Source organism: Puma concolor, chromosome B1 (genome assembly GCF_028749965.1).
Source record: "Puma concolor isolate L17-30 chromosome B1, mPumCon1.1.hap2, whole genome shotgun sequence".
NCBI lineage: Eukaryota > Metazoa > Chordata > Mammalia > Carnivora > Felidae > Puma > Puma concolor.
Genome location: NC_141670.1, coordinates 116589385 through 116609561, shown reverse-complemented (window position 1 = coordinate 116609561; position 20177 = coordinate 116589385). Strand labels below are relative to the sequence as shown.

Genomic DNA, 20177 nt, shown 5'->3' with positions numbered 1-20177 from the left:
ATAATTTTTTGATATTGGCCGTAGCAACATTTTTCTAGATATGTCTCATAAGGCAAGAGAAACAAAAGCAAAACCAAACTATTAGGACTATATCAAAATAAAAAATTTGCACAGCAAAACAAAATAAATCAACAAAATGAAAAGGCAACCTACTCAATGAGAAAAGATGTTTGCAAATGATATATCTAATAAGGGGTTAATATCCAAAATATATAAAGAATTTCTACAACTCAACACCAAAAAAAATAATAATAGTAATAATTTGATTAAAAAATGAGCATAGGACCTGAGTAGACATTTTTCCAAAGAAGACACACAGATGGCCAACAGACACACGAAAAGATGTTCAGCATCACTAATCATCAGAGAAATGCAAATCAAAACCACAGTGAAATATCACGTTACACCTGTCAGAATGGCTAGAATCAAAAAGACAAGAAACAAGTGTTGACAAGGATGTAGAGAAAAAGGAACGCTTGTGCACCATTGGTGGGAATGGAAATTGGTATAACCACTGTATAAAACAGTATAAAATCTCCTCAAAATATTAAAAATAGAAGTATCATATGATCCAGTAATTCCACTGCTGGGTGTTTACCCGCAGGTAATGAAACACTAATTTAAAAAGATATGTGCCCCCTGTGTTTATTGTAGAATTATTAACAATAGCTACAAGTGTCCATCAATAAATAAATGGATAAACAAGATGTGGTATATATATACAATGGAATATTACTCAGCCATAAAAATAATGAGATCTTGCCATTTGCAACAATGGATGGACCTAGACAGTATTATGTTAAGTGAAATAAGTCAGACAGAGAAAGACAAATACCATATCATTTCACTTATACGTGGAATCTAAAAAACAAAACAAATGAACAAAAAGCAGAATCAGACACATAAATACAGAGGACAAACTGATGGTTGCCAGAGGGAAGGGTATAGGGGATGGCTACAATGGGTGAAGGAGAGTAGGAGACACAGGCTTCCAGTTATGGAATGAATAAGTCACAGGAATAAAAGGCACATCATTAGGAATATCGTCAATGGTATTGTGATGTTACATGGTGACAGATGGTAGCTACACTTACGGTGAACATAGCATAATGTATAGACTTACCAAATCACTACGTTATACACCTGAAAGCTAATGTAACACTGTGTGTCAACTATGCTTCAAAAGAAAAAAAAAAAAAAGAGAAGTTTTTTTAAGTTGTGACAGATACTAGCTAAATGCTCAATAATCTCTTTAATTATGCCCAGGAATTCAGGGAAAATACATTTCCCAGACTTCCATGCCCTTAAATTTGGAATGACGTGACCAATCCTGAAGAGTAGAATGTAGAAAGGAAGCCATAAAGACCCCTTTCAGGCCTGGCCCTAAAACCTTTGCATGATCATCTCTGCTCTGCTCTTCCACAGTGACCAAGGAAATCACAAATTGAAAGCAACAGTGTCAAAAAATATAATGATATACATGTTACCTGCAGACTGTGATAAGTGCAAGCAAGAAACTGTTTTTGTATTAAGTACCAAGATTTTGAGATTGATATACCAGTTAGTATTGCTTATTGTGATTATGTGTTAAGTAAGCTCCTATTGTTCTACCTTTCAATACTGGCAAAACAAAAGGTAGAAAAAAATAATTTTTGAAGCCCTAGCAAAGAATTATACAAACTTATTATAGATCATGAAGCTCCAGGATCTATTTCAGGTTCTAGCAGAATTCCTGACATGACCCTCTGTTACTCATTTTCTTGTTCCATACATTTAGCTCTTTCTTTTCAGAAGCTGCCACATCATGTTAATATCTTGAGATTTTTAGTTGGTTGAATGGGACCTATTTCTCACCCCACACCTCAAGAAAGGCATGTTCACAACCTATTCCCCAGAGACTGTGAATGTGAACTTACTCAGAAAAGGGGTCTTTGCAGATATCATTAAATTAAAGATCTTGGGATAAGATTTCCCTGGATTACCCAAGTGGATCCTAAATCCAATGGCAAGGATCCTTATGAAGTGTAAAACACAAACACATAGGAGAAGGCCATGTGAAGTGGGAGGTAGAGACTGGAGTTGTGCATCTGTAAACCAAGGAACACCTGGAGCCACCAGAAACAGGAGGAGGCAAGGAAGGATTGTCTGCTGGAGACTGCAACAGGAGCATGGTCCTACCAGCACCTTGATTTCAGACTTCTGGCCTCCACGATTATGAAAGGACAATATTTTGCTGTTTTAATTTTTTTTTAATGTTTATTTATTTTTGGCAGAGAGAGAGAGAGAGAGAGACAGAGCATGAGCCGGGGAGGGGCAGAGAGAGAGAGAGGGAGACACAGAATCTGAAACAGGCTCCAGGCTCCGAACTGTCAGCACAGAGCCCAACGCGGGTCTCAAACTCACAGACCGCGAGATCATGACCTGAGCCGAAGTCAGATGCTCAAGCGACTGAGCACCCAGGTGCCCCAATATCTTACTGTTTTAAAGTGCCATTTGTAGTAATTTGTGATGGCAGCCTTAGAAAATGAATACAGGCTTCACCTTCCCCACAGATTGACCAAAGAGTATGATGCAGGGTCCCCAACTGCCCCAACCTTCTTCTAAGGAAAATATCATGGGCTCCTTTGTCCAAATGGATTTTTACTGTTCATTACTATTGGAAATAAGCCAGTGATAACCAAAAGTAGTAACTTGGAGAAATTACAAAGAAATCTTTAAGAAGCTTTTTTGGTGACTATTCAACTCTGTGCTCTTGACATCCCTGATTGTATGACACCCAGAAGCCAGAGTGAACCTCTGCTCTCTACATTTATTTATAAGAGTCAAGCTCACCAAGCTCACCAAACAGCCCCTTCCCTCAGTGATCTCCAATTTCTTTTTTTTTTTTAATCGTACGTTTGTACTTACTGGTAGTTTTTGAACACACACCCCCATAAATGTGTATCTTTTTTATATTTTTGTGATGAAACACACATAACATAAATTTTACCATCTTAACTATCTTTAAGTCTACAATGGGGTGACATTAAGTACATTCACAATGTTGTGCAACAACTTCCAGAATGTTCTCATCATCCCAAAGGGAAATTCTATAGCTATTAAGCAATAACTCCCCATTCTCCGTTCCACTCAGCCTCTGGTAACTTCTATTATACTTTCTGCCTCTGCATTTGTCTGTTCTAGGTACCGCATGTAGGGGGGTCATACAATATTTGTCCTTTTGTATCTGGCATATTACTCAGCATGTTTTCCAGGTTCATCCCTATTGTAGCATGTTTTTGAGGAACCGTCATGCTATTTTCCACCGCTATGGTATCATTTTACATTCCCACCAGCATTGCACAGTTTGCAGTTTCTCTACAACCTCACCAACACTTATTTTCTGTTTTTTGGATAACAGCCAACCTAATGGATGTGGTCATTTATTTTTAATGCATGTATCCATTTTACTATAAGTCTTTGTTATTTATGAACTATAAAACTAGAAAATCTGAATTTTAAACTTGAAAAAGATAAATATAATCTATATTTTTAAACAAATTTAAATTTTATTTATTAATGCTTCTTAGAACATTGTTCATACTTCAAACTTAACATTCATATTAATGATTTTACTGTACACAGGTGATTAAATATAACTTGTTCTATTTTTTAGACCTCAGTTCAACATTTTGTGATATCACTGAGTTTTAATGGCTATCATCTGAAAAAAGGCCCCCTATGCAGATATTTATACCCACATGGAAAAACTATATAATTGGTTATAAACCCAGAAGTTTAATTTTCAATGTTTTCCTGTTAAAATGCCACTGATATTAGTCTGTTTCTTTGTAAATGAATCTGAAAATATTGCATTTTCTTATTATTATCAAATAGTTTCAAAACTCGCTAACACTCTCTATTTTGAAGGATGTTTTTCAACAGAAAAATTGGATTCCAATTTTCTAAGTTTGAGAGAAGAAAATTTGTATGTGACACATTTACATTGTTTTTGACAATAAAATCACATAACAGTGGGAACATTTCCAAACATCCAATTTCAATATGCTTTGTTCATAGCAGGAGTTTCTTTTGAAAAGCAATTACTTTCTTTTTCATTGTTAAAACACCACTTTAAACTTGGAGGATAGATTAAGTATGTTTATATTTTCAAAAAACGTCTGCTGGGTAGCATACTATTGACCAACACTTGTCAGCACAGAAAAGGACAGGAAATTTAGAACACTTGTCTTTTTGTTTAAAAAAAATGCAAAATTCATCTTTAAGTTGATGATTGCAAAATGCAAAATTGCATTGAAATGCAAAATTCATCTTTAAGTTGATCTCTTTATATATGTATATATAAAGAGATAGAGACTACAGGGGACCCTCAAACAACATGGAGGTTAGGCATGCCCCCTTACCCCCTGCCCACCAGCCAAAACTCCACCTACAACTTTGGACTCACCCAGAACTTAACCAGTAATAGCCTTGCTGTTGACTAGAAGCCTTACTGATAACATAAAGAGATGATTAACACATATGTTGTATATGTATTATATACTGTATTCTTAAAACAAAGTAAGCTAGGGAGAAAATGTTATTAAGAAAATCATTAGGAAGAAGGGTCCCTGAGTGGCTCAGTCAATTGAGCATCCGATTTAGGCTCAGGTCATGATTTCACAGTTCGTGAGTTTGAGCCCCACGTTGGGTTCTGTGCTGATAGCTTGGAGCCTGGAGCCTGCTTCAGATTCTGTGTCTCCATCTCTCTCTGCCCCTCCCCCACTCGTGCTCTCTCTCTCTCTCTCTCTCTCTCTCTCTCTCTCAAAACTAAATACACACTTAAAAAATTTAAAAAAAGAAAAAACCATAAGGAAGAGAAAATACATTTATGGTACTTTAGTGTATTTATCAAAAAAAAAAAAAAAAAACTTGCATAGCTCAAACCCATGTTGTTCAAGGGTCAACTGTATTTCCCCTCCCCTTGGATCTGGGTATCCTTGTGACTTGTTTTGGCCAATGGACTATGGCAGGAACACCAGAGGGCAAGTTTCAAGTATGGGTCCCTAGACACCGAGTGCTTCTGCTCTTGCTCTTGGAATTCAGCTACCAGGTGATCAAGTAGAGGCTTCTTAGAAATGCAAATCTCTCAGCCTTTTCCCCCAGAGATTCTGCTTCAGTGGGTCTAAGGATACACATTTTTAAAAATTTTTTTTTAATGTTTATTTATTTTTGAGAGAGAGACAGAGCATGAACAGGGGAGGGGAAGAGAGAAAGGGAGACACAGAATCCGAAGTAGGCTCCAGGCTCTGAGCTGCCAGCACAGAACCCCATGCGGGGCTTGAACCCACCAACCCTGAGATCATGACCTGAGCCGAAGTCGGACGTTCAACCAACTGAGCCACCCAGACGCCCCTAAGGGTACACATTTTTATCAAGCATCAGAAGCAATTCTGATTCAGGAAGTCTTCAGATAACACTTCAGAAAACCTGTGGATCTTGATTATGGAACTGAAGTCTAAGCATATTATAAGAACCAGAAAATACATAAGAACTCATAAGGCTCACTTAGAGCCTAAAATGTGTGCCAACTTTGCAAAATTCTTGAGCTGGAATCTAGTCCTGACTTTGCATTTTACTAGCTCCCTGATCTTCAATAATTTCCCTAACCTCTTTAAGCTTCAGTTTCCCTAAAGATAAAATGGGAATTTTATTTAGCTCTTAAGTCTATTGCAAGAATGAAATGAGATAAGCACTCAACACATAACCTGGTGCACAGATGTTTAACTATTTATTATTCTTGTCTCATTCTTATATTGCTACCTTTAAATAGCTACTCCTCAGGGTGCCTGGGTGGCTCAGTCAGTTAAGCATCCAACTTCAGCTCAGATTATGATCTCACAGTTCATGGGTTCAAGCCCCACGTCAGGCTCTGTGCTGACAGCTCAGGACCTGAAGCCTACTTCAGATTCTGTCTCTGCACTTCCCCCACTCATGCTCTGCCTCTCTCTCCTTCAAAATAAATAAACATCAAAAGAAATTTAAAAATATAAATAAATAAATAAATAAATAAATAAATAAATAAACGGCTAGCTTCTCCTCTCAAAGGGCTAATTTGCATTTCTAGACACCTTCAAACCCCTCAACAGAAACCCTGTGTCACACAAAGTTAGGCTCTGGAACCAGTCATACCCTGGTTCCTGTTCCAAACCCCACATCTATTAGCATGTGACGACTTAACCCAAGTGTCAGTTTTTGCATCTGTGAAACGGGAACAAGGGTATGACCTTATACCACAGGGTTGTAAAGATTAGAAGAGTTAATGTATGAAAAGCCCTTCACCCAATGCTTAGCACGTTGTAAACCAGAGCAAATATTGCCTATTAGCTTTATTTCCTCAAGGCTCGTCCTCACACACCCTGAAATTTCAATCAAGAAAAGAACACCTGCAGTTTTCCAAGAAACAACCTAGAAATTCAATGGTAAGGCTGCATCACAAGTGTTCTTAGAATTTGGTGGGATTATCCTGTCACATGACAGTGTTAATAGAACGATTAGAGGCAGGACCACTGGAGGAAAGGAAAAAGAGGACCCTTCTCTAGAGGTTTTGCTGAGGCACCAAATCTCAAGGCAGACACATCTAGTATTTGGAGCTGCACCAAAAGGAACAAACTTAGTTTTGTTGGCCTTGCATTGCCCAAAGCTCACCTGTGAGAACACTGAATGCAAAGCATTTGTGGCCACCGCAGACCAGGTCAGAGCTGCGAGGCCAAGGGAGTTATTTGGGTTAATGGTAGAGGCATCCTCTCTTCTCCATGACTTCTTTCAAACCTAAGCCAGGCCCTCCAAGCCTGCCATCTGAAAAAGCTCTTTACCTGGTCCTTCTGCCCCTTGTTCTTCAGTCCCTCCTCTCCACTCAGCTCAGCGTGGCACAGTTATTTACCAAACCCTGCTTGCCTCCTTTTACACTTGTGGGTAAAAACCTGCAGTGGCTGCTCCTATTGGGTCCGATATAAATGTCTCATTCTTACTGCAGTAGGCTTTATCCCTCCACATGTATGAAATTCCTCTCAGACATGTTCATAACAACATCAGCAATTCCCCGACTACCAGAGGTGTGTGAAGGTGGTGCTCTCTCGAACATGCAGGTGGCCCAAGTAGACGACTTGGAGTCCAGCAAAATTTCCCCATACCCTGACACCTGACATCTTATCTCATTGCATTCTAGCCAGAAGATAACAAGATCCTTTAGGTTGTTTTAATGTGCTTTAATAATAAATCCAGCATATCCAATCATTTTCCAATTTTTTGGTTTTCTCACTGCTTACATTTTATTACTTTTTGTGGCAAGATATTCTCTCTCTCTCCCTTTCTCTCTCTCTCTCTCTCTCTCTCTCTCTCTCTATATATATATATATATATATATATATGTATTTAATGTTTATTTATTTTTGAGAGAGAGAGAAAGACAGAGTGTGAGTGGGGGAGGGGCAGAGAGAGAAGGAGACACAGAACCCAAAGCAGGCTCCAAGTTCTGAGCTGTCAGCACAGAGCCTGATGCAGGGATCGAACCCATGAACCGTGAGATCATGACTTGAGCCAAAGTCGGACACTTAACCAACTGAGCCACCCAGGTGACCTCAATGTTCTCTCTTTTAAATCAATTTCAGCTTTTAAGTATGTTTCCCTGGTTATTGCAAAAAGTCACTTGCTTGGATAGATTCTCCCATAATCATGTCCTGTGTCTTACTTCAGGATTATAGGGTAGGAATCCTCCACAAGTGATCCTTGGCAGTGAGCTGTCTCTAGTGGTAAGGGGATGCCCAGGCTCCATGAAGTGTGACAAAGTTGCCTTGCATTTCTCAGAGCATGAAGAAAACTCATAACAACAACAGCAACAAACAAACAAATAACAACAACAACAAAACTAAAAAGACATAACTATAAACACTGAAAAGCTTGCCTACTGGCCTTTGGTGCTGAGTATTTTTCTGAGAATTATTTACGGGCAAGCAAATATGTTTTAACCTTTTAGCAAAGGAGAAAGACTTCTCAAAGCCTTGGTTCAGGAGAGGATCCAGGTTCCACCTCTGGCTCTAGCTGAAAATATGAAAGTTTCTTTCTTTTTTTTAATGTTTATTTTATTTTGGAGAGAGGGAGAGACAGCATAAGCAGGGGAGGGGCAGAGAGAGAGGAAGACACAGAATCTGAAGCAGGCTCCAGGCTCTGAGCTGTCAGGACAAAGGCTGATGCAGGGCTTGAACTCACCAGCTGTGAGATCAGGACCTGAGCCTAAATAGCACGCTCAACCAACTGAGCCACCCAAGTGCCCCGTAAGTTTCTTTCAACTCAAATATTTCTCAACGTGTCCAAAGAGCCAGGGTTTTATTCTGTGATTCTAAACAATATTTGCTCCATAAACCACACTTCTGAAGCTGATAATCAATTCCAAAGCTTAATAAAGCCTTTAATTAGAATACGTACCCAAGTCAAAATATATAACCTTTTAAACAAACCAATTCAAAAGAACTATCCTCCTCAGCTTATTGGATCCAGATATCAAAGTGTAGGGTACACAAGAATGACACAAAACACATATTCAAAATTCATTTTCTGGGGCACCTGAGTGACTCAGTTGGTTAAGCATCCAACTCTTAATTTCAGCTCTGGTCATGATCTCATGGTCATTGAGTTCAAGCCCCCTGCAAGGCTCTGTGCTGACAGTGTGGAGACTCTCTTTCTCTCTCTCTTTCTCTCCCTCTCTCTCCCTCTCTGCCCCTCCCCTGCTCATACTCTCTCTTGCTCTCACTCTCACTCTCTCTCTCTCAAAATAAATAAACATTATAAAATAAAATAAAAATAAAATGTGTTTTTCCAGCTTCAAACCAGAAATATCAACTTAGGTGACTTTAATACAGATGAGTCAAGGCTACAATTTGAAAAACATTTCTTTAGACGTTAGACAACTGAACAGAAGTTGCTAAATACCATCCATCCTATCTTGTTATGGAGCTTGCCAAGGAAGCTTTCCTGTCTGCTTACCAGACAGGAAAAAAAAAAAAGAAATTTTGTGTGGCTAGCTGCGTCCTCTCTCTTATGAGGCAAGCAAAGCCCCCACCCCAGCAGAACTTCTCTTATGGCTCCTTGGCCCAAATTTGGTCCTTGTGGCAATGATAGCTACAAGGGAGTCTAAGAAGCCTAGCAACAAGACTGTCAATGATCATTCTAGGTGCTTCATGACCCGTCCTCTAGGGCTTAGCACATTGCCACCCTCAATACAATCAGAACCCTGTCTGAAAAGAAGATGGAATGAAGATTAAACAACTCATAGTGTCTACCTCAAAAGGGAAGGAAGCAAACATGTTGAATACCTACTACATGGAAAGTTCTGGAATAAGTACTTAGACTTTTTTTAAAAAATATCATTGAGGAGGGGCTGGGATGGCAGAACAGCATGAAAGTTTCTTTTTGCATCTCTCATCTCTGAAATGTAGCCAGATCAACATTAAACCATCTTGCACACCTAGAAAACTGATTTGAGGATTAACACAACAACCTGCACAATCTGAACCAGAGAACTCGGCAGGCACATGGCATGGAAAGGTGAACTGGGAGAGAGAGGGTAGAGAGCTGTTTTTGCTTGCGGAGAGAGGATGGAGATGGACGAAGAGTACAGGAAAGCACCCCACACACACAAAGCAGCTAGAGAGAAAAGAAAGAGTAAGCAAGGAACTGAAAAAAAAGGGAGAAAGGAGAAAGAAGAGAGTTTAAATTCCATTAAGACTCTATAACATGGGGAGTACAGAGTCTGAAACTCCACAGCTCGATACCTGGCAGTGCTGTGGTGGGAAGGGCGAATCCCCAGGAGCAGAGAGTGAGGTCCAAGGGGTCCTCCAGCCACACGGGGAGAGGTGGTTCCCCTGCTGGAAGGACATTTGGTATAGGTTGTGTGGCCCCCCCGCCCCCCCCCCCCCCCCCGACAGGCAAAGGTCCCAGCAGACCCTAAAGAACAACAACATTTGCTGGTGTTGGAACAAGGACGTTAAGGTGGAACTGATACCAGACGTTTGTTGAGATCTTCTATAATCCCTGAAATGCTGCTGCTTTACAATCACGTGAACTTTTTCTGGGGCAAGCTGGCACCCAGCCGCAGTCTCTGGGCAACGGCAACAACACGGTCCCACGAACATTCCTGGGTGCAGCCAGCACCTGGACATGGCTTGGTGAGACCCTCTCCCAGAAAGTCTGAGCGGGACAAAGCACAGTCTGTGAGAAGTGAGGGGTTGGGAAACAGCCGCATCTGAGATAAAACCTAGGAGGGACGTGCCACTTGGCAACTTGTCGGCTTGGTCATGGACAGAGTAAAAGTGGGAAGTGGATGGAAGCCAGAGACAAAGGAGGGGTGCTTGTTGCCATTCAGGGAGAGCACAGAGTTCTGATACTAAGACTGGGTAGCTGGGTGACACCATTTTCACCCCTCCCATGCATGTGCATACATGCCTACAGGTGCCACAGCAATCCATGCAAGTAAGCTAAGCAACACCACCTAGTGGAGAACAGAGCCATTCCACTGAGCCCTGCCCAACTGGGCCAACCTTGCTTTTCAGGAACACCACAAGTCTCTTCGCCTGCTTAGTTTATGGACTATAAAGCACTTCATAGTGTGACTTCTAAGGGAAACCAATGTAATTTCAATTGTATTAAAGTCTCTTCTCTCATTCATCTTTTCAATTTTTTTTCTTTTCTTATTCTTGAATACAGAAAGAGAAAAACCATTTTTTATTTTCTATTTTTATTAAAAATATTTTCATTACTTTTTTCTACAATATCTTTTACTTTTTTGTAAAAATTTTAAATTGTATTTTACTTCCATCCTTTCATCTTATTCGATTTTATTGTATTCATTTTTTCAAATTGTCAAGTTTTCCTTCTTTTTTCTTTTCTTGTCTTTCCATTTTTTCCCCTAATCTATCAAGCTCCTTTCAACAACCAGACCAAACACACCTAAGATCTAGTATATTTTATTTGAATTTTGTGGTGTTTTTAATTTTTTAATTTTAATTTTTTACCTTAATAATCCCTTTTCTTCCTTCAAAATGACAAAATGAAGGAATTAACCCCAAAAGAAAGAGCAGGAAGAAATGACAGCCAGGGACCTACTCAACACACACAGAAGCAAGATGTTTGAACCAGAATTTAGAATCATGATAATAAGAGTACTAGCTGGGGTTGAAGATAGAAGAATTGCTCTCTGCAGAGATAAAAGAAGTAAAAGCTAGTCAGGATGAAATAAAAAATGCTATAACTGAGATGCAATCTCAAATGGATGCCACAGCAGCAAGGATGGATGATGCAAAGCAGCAGAATCAGTGAAATAGAGGAAAAACTTACAGAGAACAGTGAAGCAGAAAAAAAGAGGGAAACTAAGGCAAAGAGCATGATTTAAGAATTAGAGAAATCAGTGACTCATTAAAAAGGAACAACATTAAAATCATAGAGGAGTCTCAGAAGATGAAGAGAGAGAAAAAGGGGTAGAAGGTTTATGTGAGCAAATCATAGCAGAAAACTTTCCTAACTTGGGGAAAGACAGACATCAAAATCCAGGAAGCACATAGGACTCCCATTAGATTCAACAAAAACCAACCATCAACAAGGCATATCATAGTCAAATTCGCAAAATACTCAGGCAAGGAAAGAATCATGAAAGCAGCAAGGGAAAAGAAGTCCTTAACCTACAAGGGAAGACAGATCAGGTTTGCAGCAGACCTATACACAGAAACATGGCAGGCTAGAAAGGAGTGACAGGATATATTCAATGTACTGAACTGGCAAAATATGCAGCCAAGAATTCTTTATCCAGCAAGGCTGCCACTCAAAATAGAAGGAGAGATTAAAAGTTTCCCAGAAAAACAAAAATTAAAGGAGTTCATAACCACTAAACCAGTCCTGCAAGAAATTTAAAGGGGGACTCTCTGAAGGGAGAAAAGATGAGAAAAAACAAATAAACAAAAAAGACCAAAAGCAACAAAGACTAGAAAGGACCAGAGAACACCACCAGAAACTCCAACTTTACAGACAACATAATGGCAATAAATTCATATCTTTCAGTACTCACTCTAAACATCAATGGACTAAATGCTCTAATCAAAAGACATAGGGTAACAGAATGGATAAGAAAACAAGATCCATCTATATGCTGTTTACAAGAGACCCAGTTTACATGTAAAGACACCTTCAGATTGAAAGTAAGGGGATGGGGGCGCCTGGGTGGCGCAGTCGGTTAAGCGTCCGACTTCAGCCAGGTCACGATCTCACGGTCCGTGAGTTCGAGCCCCGCGTCGGGCTCTGGGCTGATGGCTCAGAGCCTGGAGCCTGTTTCCGATTCTGTGTCTCCCTCTCTCTCTGCCCCTCCCCCGTTCATGCTCTGTCTCTCTCTGTCCTGAAAATAAATAAACGTTGAAAAAAAAAATTTTTTTTAAAAAAGAAAGTAAGGGGATGGAAAACCATCTATCATGCTAATGGTCAACAAAAGAAAGCCGGAGTAGCCATACTTATATCAGACAATCTAGACTTCAAAATAAAGACTGTAACAAGAGATGAAGATGGGCATTATGTCATAATTGAGGGGTCCATCCGCCAAGAAGATCTAACAATTGTAAACATTTATGTTCCAAATGTGAGAGCACCCAAATATATAAATCAATTAATCACAAACATAAAGAAACTCATTGATAATAATACCATACTAGTAGGGGACTTCAACACCCCACTCACAGCAATGGACAGATCATCTAAACAGGAATCAACAAGGAAACAATGGCTTTGAATGACACACTGGGCTGGATGGACTTAACAGATGTATTCAGAACATTTCATCCTAAAGCAGCAGAATACACATTCTTCTCCAGTCCACCTGGAACATTCTCCACAACAGATTACATACTGGGACACAAATCAGCCCTCAGTAAGTACAAAAAGATCAAGATTATACCGTGCATACTTTCAGACCACAACGGTATGAAACACGAAATCAACCACAAGAAAAAAAGAAGTTAAAGAGGAAAGTAAAAAGTACAAGGAAGCCAATGAAAATGATAACACCACAGCGCAAAACCTCTGGGACGCAGCAAAGGTGGTCATAGGAGGGAAATACATAGCAATCCAGGCCTTTCTAAAGAAGGAAGAAAGGTCTCAGATACACAACCTAATCTTACACCTTAAAGACCTGGAAAAAGAACAGCAAATAAAACCCAAAAACAGCAGAAGACAGAAATCAATAAATATTAGAGCAGAAATCAATGCTATCAAAACCAAAACCAAAACAAAACAGAACAAAACAAAACAGTAGAACAGATCAATGACACCAGAAGCTTGTTCTTTGAAAGAATTAACAAAACTCATAAACCCCTCGACAGTTTGATCAAAAAGAAAAAGGAAAGGACCCAAATAAATAAAATCAAGAATGAAAGAGGAGAGGTCACAACCAACACAGCAGAAATACAAACAATAATAAGAGAATATTATGAGCAATTATACGCCAGTAAAATGGGCAATCTGGAAGAAATGGACAAATCCCTAGAGACATATACACTACCAAAACTGAAACAGGAAGAAACAGAAAATTTGAACAGACCCATAACCACTAAAGAAATCAAATTAGTAATCAAGCATCTCACAAAAAACGAGAGTCCAGGGCCACATGGCTTTCTGGGGGAATTCTACCAAACATTTAAAGAAGAATAAACACCTATTCCTTTGAAGCTGTTCCAAAATACAGAAATAGAAGGAAAACTTCCAAACTCTTTCTATGAAGCCAGTATTAACTTGATTCCAAAACAAGACAAAGACCCCACTAAAAAGGAGAACTACAGACCAATTTCCCTGATGAACATGGATGTAATAATCCTCAACAAGATATTAGCCAACCGGATCCAACAATACATTAAGAAAATCATTCACCACGACCAAGTGGGATTTATACCGGGGAGGCAGGTCTGGTTCAATATCCACGAAACAAACAATGTGATTCATCACATCAATAAAAGAAAGGACAAGAACCATATGATCCTCTCAGTAGATGCAGAGACAACATTTGACAAAATACAGTATCATTTCTTGATAAAAGCCCTCAAGAAAGTAAGGATAGAAGGATCATACCTTGAGATCATAAAAGCCATATATGAAAGACCTACCATTAATATCATCCTCAATGGGGAATACCTGAGAGCTTTCCCCCTAAGCTCAGGAACAAGACAGGGATGTCCACTCTCACCACTGCTATTCAACATAGTATTGGAAGTCTTAGCCTCAGGAATCAAACAACACAAAGAAATAAAAGGCATCCAAATCGGTCATGAGGAGGTCAAACTTTCACTCTTAGTAGATGACATGATACTCTATATGGAAAACCCAAAAGATTCCATAAAAAGCTGCTAGAACTGAATCATGAATTCAGCAAAGTTGCAGGATATAAAATCAATGCACAGAAATCGGTTGCATTCGTATTCACCAACAATGAAGCAACAGAAAGAGAAATCAAGGAATCAATCCCATTTACAATTGCACCAAAACCCATAAAATACCTAGGAATAAATCTAACCAAAGAGGTGAAAAATTTATATACTGAAAACGATAGAAAGCTTATGAAAGAAATTGAAGAAGACACAAAAAAAATGGAAAAATATTCCATGTTCCTGGATAGGAAGAACAAATTTTGTTAAAATGTCAATATTACCCAAAGCAATCTATATATTCAATGCAATACCTGTCAAAATAACACCAGCATTCTTCACAGAGCTAGAACAAACAATCCTAAAATTTGTATGGAACAGGAAAAGACCCCGAATAGCCAAAGCAATCTTGAAAAAGAAAACCAAAGCTGGAGGCATCACAATCCCAGACTTCAAACTGTATTACAAAGCTGTAATCATCAAGACAGCATGGTACTGGCACAAAAACAGACAGATCAATGGAACAGAGAACCCAGAAATGGACCCACAAACATATGGCCAAGTAGTCTTTCAGAAAGCAGGAAAGAATATCCAATGGAATAAAGACAGTCTCTTCAGCAAATGGTGCTGGGAAAACTGGACAGTGACATGCAGAAAAATGAACCTGGACCACTTTCTTACACCATACACAAAAATGAACTCAAAATGGATGAAAGACCTAAACGTAAGACAGGAAGGTTTCAAAATCCCAAAGGAGAAAGCAGGCAAAAACCTCTTTGACCTTGGCTGCAACAACTTCTTACTGAACACATCTCCAGAGGCAAGGGAAACAAAAGCAAAAGTGAACTATTGGGACCTCATCAAAATAAAAATCTTCTGCACAGCGAAGGAAACAATCAGCAAAACTAAAAGGCAACCAACAGAATGGGAGAAGGTAGTTGCAAATGATATATTAGATAAAGGGTTAATATCCAAAATCTATAAAGATCTCATCAAATTCAACACCCAAAAAACAAATAATCCACTGAAGAAATGGGCAAAAGACATGAATAGACACTTCTCCAAAGAAGACATCCAGATGGCCAACTGACACATGAAAAAATGCTCAACATCACTCATCATCAGGGAAATACAAATCAAAACCACAATGAGATACCACCTTACACCTGTCAGAATGGCTAACATTAACAACTCAGGCAACAACAGATGTTGGCAAGGATGCAGAGAAAGAGGATCTCTTTTGCATTGTTGGTGGCAATGCAAGCTGGTGCAGCCACTTTGGAAAACAGTATGGAGGTTCCTCAAAAAATTAAGAATAGAACTACCCTACAACCCAGCAACTGCACTACTAGGTATTATCCAAGGAATACAGGTATGCTGTTTCAAAGGGACACATGTACCCCAATGTTTATAGCAATGCTATTGACAATAGCCAAAGTATGGAAAGAGCCCAAATTTCCATCATTGGATGAATGGATAAAGAAGATCTGGTACATATATACAATGGAGTATTACTTGGCAATCAAAAAGAATGAAATCTTGCCATTTGCAACTACATGGATGGAACTGGAGGGTATTATGCTGAACAAAATTAGAGAAAAACAAGTATCATATGATGCCACTCATATGAGGAATTTAAGATACAGAACAGGTGAACATAAGGGAAGAGAAGCAAAAATGATATAAAAACAGGGAGGGGGACAAAACAAGAGATTCTTAAATATAGAGAACAAACAAGGTTGCTAGAGGTGTTGTGGGAGGGGGGATGGGCTAAATGGGTAAGGGGCATCAAGTAATCTACTCCTGAAATCATTGTTGCACTATATGCTAACTTGGATGTAAATTTAAAAAATAATAAATTATAAAAAAAAATCTCATTTAACGTAATACCCCCAACTCCCCTATAAATGAAGCTCTTTGATTTTACCATATCACCTCTGCTCTTTTTCAGAGTTACCCAAGTATAAGTCCTCACTCTAGAGCCCTTTCTAAAAAGATTGCCTTTTAAAACTTTCCATTTAATATAATTTTAATCAGTCAAAATGGAGTTTTCAAGTTTGTCTCTAAGCTATATTTTCTTTTATTGAAGTTCTTTGTTCTCTTTTATTTATCTCTGGTAGTAATAGAAAACTTTTCATGAAAACCTTGAGCGCAATATTTTTAATCCATTAGAGATATGAATAAAAGGAACCAAATCCCTTCCCTATTGTTCCAAAGATGTAAAAATATAAAGAACTTAAGACCCCCAGCACAGCCATTATTCACTATATGGTGACTGCCTTGAGAGATTGGGACATTAAAATTTTTCTTTTGTTCTCATTTTTTATAAGGAAGCTAAATGCAAAGAAAAGTGTTAATACAATGCACAGGATACAGATTAAAACATCAAAGTCAGGAAATGCAGAGGTGAATGATTTCATAGGAAACTTAGCTCGTGTCCACTGACCACAGGCATAATAATCATCTGTCAGCCCTACTCATCTGGTGTTTCTGCTGCTAAGTTGACCTTCTGGCCACCAACCTTTATGAATCTGTATTTTCCTGGGCAGTTGTTAGAAGTACAGAAGTGAACAAACTACTATTGGAATTATTGCTTATTAAAATTCATATTTATTTTTACTCTCTGCAATTTATCTACTTTAAAAATATAATTATTTGTAATCACAAATTTTTAGTTTCTATGACCAGAAGAAATGTTGCTGAATCAACAAGATGCTAAAAACTCTGGTCTATTCAGTAAACAGTTCAGTTAACATAGCCCTGAACTGAGTCAGACTGAATGTCTGACAGTTGAATTATTTGGACATTTAAGTGTCATAAACAACCAATCTCACTCCCGTAATAGGAAACAATTGAACATACATCACCCTGATTTATTTGACTTTGTGGGGTTAAATCTGCTGAAGGTCTTGGATGCCCTCCCCTTAGCCATCTCCCCCTACCTTCCTACTCCCCTCCAAGTCAGAGAAGGGAATGGAAAGGTGAGAGATAGAGACTAAATATGGTGTGGATTGCTCCATTTCCCAAGCCTGTCCCCTCCTCTAGTAGAAACTCTGCCATCAGAACCCCATCAGTCTAGAGTAGAGGTTGGCAAACTCCTTCCAAATAAGGGCCAGCAAATATATTCAGCTTTTCAAGCCAAAAGGTATCTGATTCAACTACTCAACTCTGCTTTTAGAGCACAAGAGCAGCCACAGACAATAAACAAACGCGTGTAGCTATGTTCCAACACAACTTTATTTACAAACGCAGGCAGTGAGCCAGGTCATAGTTTGCCATCTCCTGATCTGGGGAACCAGGCTTATCTGTTTCGTTTTGGTGTTTTTTTCATATTTTATCAAGACTATGGTCCATTTTATAGCTCGGTAACTCAACTTTTTTTTTTTTTTTTTTTTTTTTTACTATATATACACTGTTGCCTAATTCTATTTTATATCTTGTCACCACTATTCAAATTGATTCTATCATTTATCCTCATCATAAAGTTTCTAACCCCTAGTCCAGATGCCTTTATTTCTCTTTACCTTTAACCACAACTCCAATTTCCCCAGCCATTGTCCACTGGGGAGTACAATTGAGTCAGGATACTTGAGCTGTAATACTTGTATTAATCAGTGATTTCTGGAGGTGTCTGAGTGTCTCAGTCAGTTGAGTTTCAGATTCTTGGTTTTCGGCTCAGGTCATGATCTCATGGTTCATGGAGTAGGCTCTGCCTAGGATTCTCTCTCTCTTCCTCCCCCTCTACCCCTGCCCACTCTCACACACACTCACTCTGTCCCAAAATAAACTTTTTTTTTAAATTAGTGATTGCTATTTAACAAAGCACCCCAAAACTCAGTGGCTTAAAACAATCACTTATTATTTTTCATGAGTCTCTGGGTGAGCTGCTAAGTTACGTCTACCCTCACTTCTCCTAATTTTCTCACTTATTCCTGGTATTATTCCAAATGAACTGATAAAACTATTTCATCTAACTCACCCCTCAGAAATTCATTGAGGTTTTAATTGCCTCAAACACTTAATTTTGAGAAGATCGACATTTCTACGATATTGTCTTTTCACCTAGTACCATAGTATACCGCTCCAATTTTTTAAGGTCCTGCTTCATAGCTTTTCATAACATTTTATAGTTTTATTCAACTAGACCTGTTTCTTTTCTTTTTAATTTTGTTGCCAAGTATTTTACAGGTTATGTGGCTACCATCTGGGACAGGTTACGTGGCTATCATCTGGGACTGGGACTGGGACATTTTGGGTTCACAAACTTGAGAATTTCCCTGTGAAATGTGAAACCGGCCCCCATATCCGGAGGGCAAGGAGAGAGGGAAGGAAGAGACGAGGCACTCTACATTGGGAGGTGGCAAGCTTAAGAAGCAAGGGAACTTACCTAGGAAGCTTCTCTTCGGCAGCCGGAGGACGAGATCTCCCCCATCAGCCCACCGAAATTTTAAAATATTACATAACAGCCTTAACAGGATTCATTCACACATACTGTCCAGGTGGTCCCCCTAACACATAGCTCTCTCAGGTCCGCAACCGTGGAAACGCGAAGCGCAGGGGAGGGGTGAGGAGCCTCCAGCTGCCGGCCCGCCCACGGTCATTTCCTGGGTCATTTGGCGGTCACGCTCACCCGACGACCTCCTCCGACAGACATTTTCATTTGTAGTCAAGTATTATTAATACAGAAATTTTTGGTTTTGCACATTTTGGGTGATTTTGGCTTTTGCACATTTATCTTACACCCAACCTCTTTACCAAAGTTAACTTTTAAATTCTCGTCTAGCAAAATCATGTTATACTCAATTTTTATTTCAATTCTCATTTTTAAACTTTTGTTTTCCCCTTCTCCTTTCTTAATATTCTTTACTATGTCAGTTACTGTTATAAGCATTAAACAAAATAATACATGTAAAGCACTTAGCAGTTTCTTGAAAATAAAATAGTAAGTACTCAGGGGTGTCTGGGTGGTTCAATTGGTTAAGCATCCGACTCCAGCTCAGGTCGTGATCTCGAGGTTTGTGGATTTCAGCCGTGCTTCAGGCTCTGTGCTGACAGCTGAGAGTTCTGGAGCCTGCTTCAGATTGTGTCTCCCTCTCTCTCTGCCCCTCTCCTGCTAGTGCACTCTCTCTCTCTCAAAATAAGTAAAAATATTAAAAAAAAAAAAATAAGCACTCAGTAAACATTAGCTATTAAGATTTCAATGATTTAAATTTTTTGCTATTCTTTATTCATCACCCTACTCTTAGCTATGAGATCTTTTGACTATGAGCAGGAAAAGAATCCCTATGTGGAAAAGTCTGGGCAACAGTATATAATTTTGTACCTCATATTCCTAATACCATAATACCTGTTATATCCCCAGGAGATGCAAATAATTAGCTAGTAAATGACGCACCACTTATATAGTTCAATTCTAAAAGTCAAATATATTTAAGATTTTATGCTTTAATCAAAGGTGTCAAACAAGCTGAACTCAGCTTTTGCAGCTTTAATATAACTGATGTTAATTAAAGCGGACCTTCCTCATTAAACTTAATGTTGAGAATAAACTTTCTTTCTAATCCTGATCTACCACTCCTCATATTTTAAAATATATTTCATTGATCTCATTTTTCAAAGTGCCACCATTTTTTCAATGATTCCTTTCTTTTGCATTTGAATTAGCCTATGCTTGTTTTAGACAAATGTGTGTATTTTTCTGCATTTTCCCCTTGCAAAAATGTACTTGTTTTCTTAATCTAGAAAACA

General features: G+C 38.8%; 1 long non-coding RNA gene across 1 annotated transcript in view; it reads right to left on the bottom strand.

The window, feature by feature from the left end:
- Positions 1-19863, bottom strand: part of LOC147581830 (uncharacterized) — a 76922-nt gene extending 57059 nt beyond the window's left edge. The window contains exon 1 of the long non-coding RNA XR_015249769.1: positions 18817-19863. This is a non-coding gene — a long non-coding RNA (uncharacterized LOC147581830). The remainder of the gene's footprint in view (positions 1-18816) is intronic.
- Positions 19864-20177: the final 314 nt, after the last annotated feature.